The following is a 7,801-nucleotide window of genomic DNA, read 5'->3' on the forward strand; positions in this document are numbered from 1 at the left end:
CACTGGGCGGCGCGCGGGTATCCGGCGTGGGGCCCCCGAGGCGGCGGCCGGCGGCGAGGCGCGAAGCGGCGGCGCAGGGGAGGCCCGGGCGGCGCAGATCCAGGCTCCCGTGGGCTCGGGCGGCGGCGGCGGATGGGCCCTGCGGGCCGGCTGCGGGCTCCGCGGGCCTCGCGCGGTGGAGACGGCGAGGGGAGGACGTGGCGAAGCGGGATTGGAGAAGGGAGGCAGCGGCACTGACGTGGCACATCGTGATTGGCTGGAGTGAGGTATCCAGCGGACATGTCTGACACGGAGGCGATTTCGTCGGGGCGCGAGGTAGAGGAAGGCTAGGGTTTCGTCCGCGAATTTGACGGGATGCACATATTTATAGGTAGAGGGAGCTAGGAGAGTCCAAATGAGGTGCGGTTTTCAGCCACGTGATCGTGATGGAACGACCGAGATGGTGGAGGGGGTTTAGATGGGTTTTGGGCCAGTTTGGAAGGGTGTTGGTCTGCAACACACACGAGGCCTTTTGGGTCCCTCGGTTAACCATTGGAGTATCAAACGAAGTCCAAATGACACGAAACTTGGCAGGCGGTCTACCGGTAGTAAACTAAGGCCGCATGAACAGTCTCGGTCCAATCCGAAAACATTTAACACCCGCACACGAAAAGTGGTAGAAAGGAACACCCGATGACATAGGAGCGCCGGATTGCAAAACGGACAACGGGGAAAATGCTCAGATGCATGAGACGAACATGTATGCAAATGAAATGCACATGATGACATGATATGCAATGCATGACACGCAAGAAATAACAATACAACAACAGTGAATTACTGGAGGACACCTGGCACATCGGTCTCGTGGCGTTACAACACTCCACCATTACAAGAGGATCTCGTCCCGAGATCTAGAATGGCACCGGAGGGAAAACAGAAGAGGAAAAGAAGAGGTAAAGCTAAGTTGCTTCTTTGACAAATGAGCGAGACCAAAGAACCTTGAGAAGGTTGAACAAATTGAAAGAAATAAAACAACGGAGAAGAACAAACTTGAAAACACTCCGTTGGAAAAGAGGAACAAGGAAGAACAAATTCGAACAGCACTCCGGTTGGAAAGATATGCAAGGCTTGATAAGGCGAAAAGAATTTGAGCAAAATGGCACCACACTCCATTTAAATGGATAGGCATGAAAAGAACATGGTCCTAACAAAACAGGAAGATGGGTTGAAGAGAGCAACATCACAATGCCTCCGGAAAATAATAATAGAAGATAGATAATTGAAATAAAAGAATGGAGAAGAAAAAGCTAACTTCTGCCACAAAGAGCTTGAAAAAGGCATCCTTAGGAGGAGGGTCGAACGGAGTTGTTGGAAAACCAACAACGAAAAGAGTAAACTTGTTGTGGTCTTATGGAAAACATCCCAAAACTATGAGGTGAAAATCTGCCACTAACAGAAACGATAGATTGGATTGATATCAACAAGGAGATGAGAAACTTAATTCACCGTGAGGATAGATGAAGAACTTGGATCATATATTATCACCATAATTAGCAACAATCATTAGGGAAGGCTTAATGTGAAATGTGACCCAAGATAACTCCAATGACAAGATTGGTGGATTTAAAATATCTCATTCTTGACAACATGTGAATCATGAAACACGAGCTCAAATTATCAAGAATGACATAATACCACCTCCAATGATACGATAGAAAGAATTGCACTCCGGATTGCAAGATGAAGAATGCATGAGCTCCTCTGAAAAGAATCTCGATGAACACTTCAGGAAGGAATTAAATCCTTGATGACCCATCATGTAGAGCCTCCATGAAGTACTTCGGTAAAAGAAAGATCAAACGAAAAGAAAGAGAAGTTGAAAACACAAGGTGAATCCTTGCAATGATTTAGATGAATCTTCGCGACAATATAATGCGGAAAAGCTTGGAACTCCGGAAAACAAAGAAGAACAAATGAGATCAAGAATTTGATGAACCTCCAGAATAAGGAATTGAATAAACTCGATGAAACAAGAATAAGAATTACATTATGCATATCCTTCACCAATTTAATTGATGACAAGCAACGGATTTGGCATACTACTTATTCTCGTGGAAAGGATTAAGATAGATATAGCATCAGACTTGGGAAGGTCTTCAATGAACCGCCGGTAGGATTGAAACAACGAATGAATTGATATGATAAACGAAGGAAGAGGAACTCTTGAACGAACCACCGTAAGAATTGAAAATGGATAAAGGAAGGATATAGAAACACCGGGAAGAATTAGCAAATGAATGAAGATGCTTGAGGGAAATTTAGATACAGGAGAACGAAGGGATCACGAACTGATTAGATCACTTGAGCGAAGCACCGGTAAGATTGAAGAATGATAACTGAAAGCTGAGAATGAATAAACCTGAATTGATGGACTCCAGATAGGTGAAAGGAATTCTCACAATCAAAAACAGTTATGAGAGGATGACATCAAGCTAGAGCCATGAATCTCTGAGAGAGCGGATAGATATGGAGGAAAAGTCTTCTTCGGTCTTCAAAACCTGAGAATGACGACGAAAACACCAACAAAAATTGTACAGGCACTCCGGAATGAAGAATAGAAAGGTTGATCCAATGATGAAAATAATTTGAGAGATCTTCGAGGAAAACACATTTGATCGATGATAAATCATACTTACGTCAAACTTTGAACGATTTGAGAATAGCTCCGGTAAAATAAGAAGAGTCGGGTAAGATCCTGGGAAAAGACCTGTGGGTTAGGGCCCACTCAAAGAAACACCGTAGAACGATTTAAAAGAGGGAATGCACCGGTTGAATTAAAAGGCTTGAATGAGATAACATCCTCGAAAGAGCTTGAACGAATGTAGAGTGGAAACACGAATCTTCGAGATATCTTGAGCACTCCGAAACAATAGAATAGTGAGCGGTGAAAGATTATGAGGTGCACCGGCATGGAAAAAGCATTGAAATGAGGAAAGGATATACTCAACAAATCTTGAATTGAAACCATCGGAGAAGAAAAAGAACGAATAATGATAACTTGAAGCTCCGTTAGAATCTTCATGAGAATCACTGGGTAAGAACATGAAGGAAAAGAATGGAGAGACTTCACATGAATAAAAGGATACTTGATTAAGAAATCTGAGTCCTTGAAGAAACAAGGGTGGGAGGGTGGGAAAACAAAGGCAACTTGGGATGGATGAAACAAACAACTTTGAGAGCTTAGATTGAATCTTGCGGATGTTGAAAATGGATAGATCCGCTTGAAGAGAAGCACATCGGTTGAAAAGGATTGGCAAGACAATCTCGATGACCAAGAAGGATTAGTATTCACATAGGAATATGAGAACACCACTTAGACAAGGGATGGAATGAACATTTGACTTCGAAGCAACTCGAATACCACAACTCAAAAACAAAACAAGGATTGGCTTGCAGAATAAGCCGGAACAACCATATGATAGAGATTTCGTCCGAAGTTTTCGTGGTGGGGCCTACACGGGCTCGATCGTACATCACCATCATATACAAGGCAGTGTACATGACATACGAAGCGTCCCCGAGTCGGCATAGCCAAGGACTCTTTAAGACACAACTGTAAAACCAACCGTGGATAGGTGGACCACTAGACGTTGAACCCCAATTTCATATCATACATCTGTCGGAAAGATATCCTAAGAGCTACTTGAATTCCCACTTATAAACTCCCAAAACTTTCCGGTTATGCAATCAGGTGTTGGGGATACAGGGGAAGCATAATATCTCACCCAAACTAACAAATCTTACATCCAGCTGTATCCATCCTTCACCACATAACCAAGAAACCTTCGGAAATCGTTTAGCTCAACCTTCGAAAAGCATCCGTTATACGAGTTATGGCAATACTCCTGAACTCCCGCCCCAGTACTGGGTGGCGTCGAGGTTATCTCACCAACAATAGCATAAAAGAGATTTTCGACGTCGGCGAAACTAAACTCAGGTATTCGAGAACTGCAACGATAAAATTGTGATGACAACACCTCAGAGCTCAACTCCCCGGGACACTGCCACAACCCCTAAATGTCAGGAGGCACCAAGAACAATGTTCTCGTCACAAAACCATTGGAACGATTCCAAGATACCCGCGTGATCCTAAATTTTTTTTAGTGAAATTTGAGAAGAGAAGAGTCAAAACTCGACGACAGGATGCCTTACCAGAGCGATGAAGGGACTGGGGAGTAAAAAGAATTCCTAACTCTCCGATATATATAATTCCTAAATGACTCAAAACATTTTTCTAGACTCAACAATGCCAGCGATTCGATCAAGGAGGGGGGATCCTAAGGTCGGGGAAGGCTCTGATACCAACTTGTAACGCCCTCGATGCGGCTATATCTCCCATGTGTCAAAGCACGACTTAGAGGCATAACCGAATTGAAAGCAATGTCGCAAGTGAGGTAATCTTCACACCACCCATGTAATACATAAGGGAAAGAGATACATAGTTGGCTTACAATCGCCACTTCACACAATTACATGAATAAAACATTACATCATCCAGATACACACAAGGTCCGACTACGGAACCAAAATAAAGAAGACTACCCCAAATGCTACACAGATCCCCGATCGTCCCGACTGGGCTCCACTACTGATCAACTTGATACGAAACAACACAAAGAACAAGATCTTCATCAAGCTCCTCCTTGAGCTTGGTTGCGTCACCTGCTCAGTAACATCGGCACCTTCAAACTGGTCTTGGAAGTATCTGTGAGTCACGGGGACTCAGCAATCTGACACCCGTGCGATCAGGACTATTTAAGCTTATAGGTAGGGAAAAGGTAAGAGGTGGAGCTGCAGCAAGCGACTAGCATATTTGGTGGCTAACATATTCGCAAAAGAGAGCGAGAAGAGAAGGCAAAAGCACGGTCGAGAAACTATGCTCAAGAAGTGATCCTAGAACAACCTAATCAAGCATTACTCCAACACCGTGTTCACTTCCCGGAGTCCGCCGGAAAGAGACCATCACGGTTACACACGCGGTTGATGTATTTTAGTTAAGATCAACTTCAGGTTTTCTACAACCGAACATTAACAAATTCCCATCTGCCCATAACCACGGGCACGGCTTTCGAAAGTTCAAATCCCTGCAGGGGTGTCCCAACTTAGCCCATCACAAGCTCTCACGGTCAACGAAGGATATTCCTTCTCCCAAGACAATCCGATCAGGCTCGGCATCCAAGTTACAAGACATCCTCGACAATGGTAAAACAACTCCAGCAACACCGCCCGAATGTGCCAACAAATCCCGATAGGAGCTGCACATATCTCGTTCTTAGGGGACACTCAGATAGGTCAAGCTACAAGTAAAACCAACCCTCGAGTTGCCCCGAGCTGGCCCCGCAGGCTGCCCATTTTGGACCAACACTCAGAGGAGCACTGGCCCGGGGGGGTTAAAATAAAGATGACCCTTGAGTCTGCAGAACCCAAGGGAAAAAGAGGCTAGGTGGCGAATGGTAAAACCAATGTTGGGCATTGCTAGAGGAGTTTTATTCAAGGCAAACTGTCAAGGGGTTCCCATTATAACCCAACCGCGTAAGGAACGCAAAATCCGGGAACATAACACCGATATGACGGAAAACTAGGGCGGCAAGAGTGGAACAGAACACCAGGCATAAGGTCGAGCCTTCCACCCTTTACCAAGTATATAGATGCATTAATTAAATAAGAGATGTTGTGATATCCCAACAAGTAAACATGTTCCAACAAGGAACAACATCTCCATGTTCCAACAAGGAAACAAACTTCATCTTCACCTGCAACTAACAACGCTATAAGAGGGGCTGACCAAAGTGATAACATAGCCAAACAATGGTTTGCTAGAACAAGGTGGGTTAGAGGCTTGGCACAACAATATGGGAGGCATGATAAGCAAGTGGTAGGTATCGCGGCATAGGCATAGCAAAAGAGCGAGCAACTAGCAAGCAAAGATAGAAGTGATTTCGAGGGTATGGTCATCTTGCCTGAAATCCCGCAAGGAAGAAGAACGAGTCCATGAAGAAGACAAACGGACATAGTCAAACGGTTCCTCACAAACGCGATGTTATCTGAACCAACCCGAAGAAGCAACACCAGAAAGAAGCACACAACATAGTAAAACAAACCACACACGAACATGGTATGATATGCGGGATGCGGTATGAGATGCATATGCATGATTTGGAAAGGAATGATTGAACCTGGCCTCAACATGGAAATCCAAGAGTGCCACTGGAGGTGAGGTGATTTCGGTTGAAATCGATATAAAGATCACCGGAATCGGATGCACGGTATAGAAATGGCAAGCAAAACAAATATGGCACCGGTCTGCGATAATCAGCAAGTGACCAACTAAATGCATCAAGATAAATATGCTACAACACTCAAACATAACAAAAAAATACATGGCAGGGATCCACTCATGATGCTTGACAAAAGATGAACACTGAGATACGGCTAACTCATCCATTAACAGGTTGAGACAAGTATGGCAAAAGTGCAGAAGATAACAGGTTTCAGACTTAGTGAAATTAACACAAGTCTGGAATTTATCATCAGGAAGCAATCTTTAGAGCATGAAAACTACATGCGACAGGAACATATCATGGCAAAGCAAGGCATTGCATGAAGCTACTCTAAGCACTTAACAAAAGTCCCTTAGTGACCATGAGCCAAAAGGGATCAGAAAATACAATTGCAAGCATGTGAACATAGCAAAAACATAAACAGATTCAGACAGTGAAAAACTAGAGCATGCAAAACAGTTAACGAGTAGACATGTTTACGAGATCGATGCACTCACTATAGAGCATGGAATGAAAAACTAAGCATACACCCATCAAGAAGACATGGCATAGAAGCTATACATGGCAAGTACAACAACATAGCATGCACGGTTCAATAGCAACAACCTCGGCAAAATCGCTAATCATGTCAACGATCTGCCAGGAACATTCTATAGCAAAAGTAGAGCTCAATTGACTCAAGCTAGGGTGCTCCATAATTGCAAACAAAGACATGTATGGATAGAGCACCACAATGTGAACAAAACATCCTTACTGATCATCCTCAAAAGAGGCACAGATCACTAGGAAACAACATGGACATATGGCATAACAACAAAATCAGGATAAGGACTTGGTGAAATTCTAAGTCCCTGAAAATAGCATCAACGATTACCCTACTTTGCAAGCTTGTGCTAGTCACCACAAATATCACAAAAATACATGGCAAGTAATTCTGTAAAGATGGCATGGCATATAACAAAACACATGTAGAGCTCAGGATCATAGCATGCACACATTAAACATGGCAAAAATGACAAAAAGCTATTTGCTGAAACAGATCTGCCAAATTCCTCACATAGCCCTCTTCCAACAGCATTTAGGGCATCAAGATGAACTCAAATGAAAATGATGCAATGAGGTGAAATGATGTACTCGTTGAGATGAACATTTTGATATGCTACACGCACGAATCGGAGCTACGGTGATGAAGTTATGATGCAATTAAGATGCCTAAAAAATATGCAAAAACTGGGGACTTAGAAGAAATAGACCTCGCCCAGATCTAGGGTTCGTGCACGCGAACCGAGGCTCGCCGGAGACGTCGCTGTGGTGGGGATGGAGGTCGTCGGAGGGCGTAGCTCACCGGATCCGGCCCTCCCGCGGCCGGATCTGGCCGGAGAAGGAGCGGGGAGGCGTGGGGCTCACGGCGGCGAGGAGGAAGCCAGGTGGCGGCGGGCGAGCTCCGGCCGGCGAGGGGAGGTGCGGGGTGGCGGCCG

The sequence above is a fragment of the Triticum dicoccoides genome, chromosome 5A (genome assembly GCF_002162155.2).
Source record: "Triticum dicoccoides isolate Atlit2015 ecotype Zavitan chromosome 5A, WEW_v2.0, whole genome shotgun sequence".
NCBI classification, from domain to species: domain Eukaryota; kingdom Viridiplantae; phylum Streptophyta; class Magnoliopsida; order Poales; family Poaceae; genus Triticum; species Triticum dicoccoides.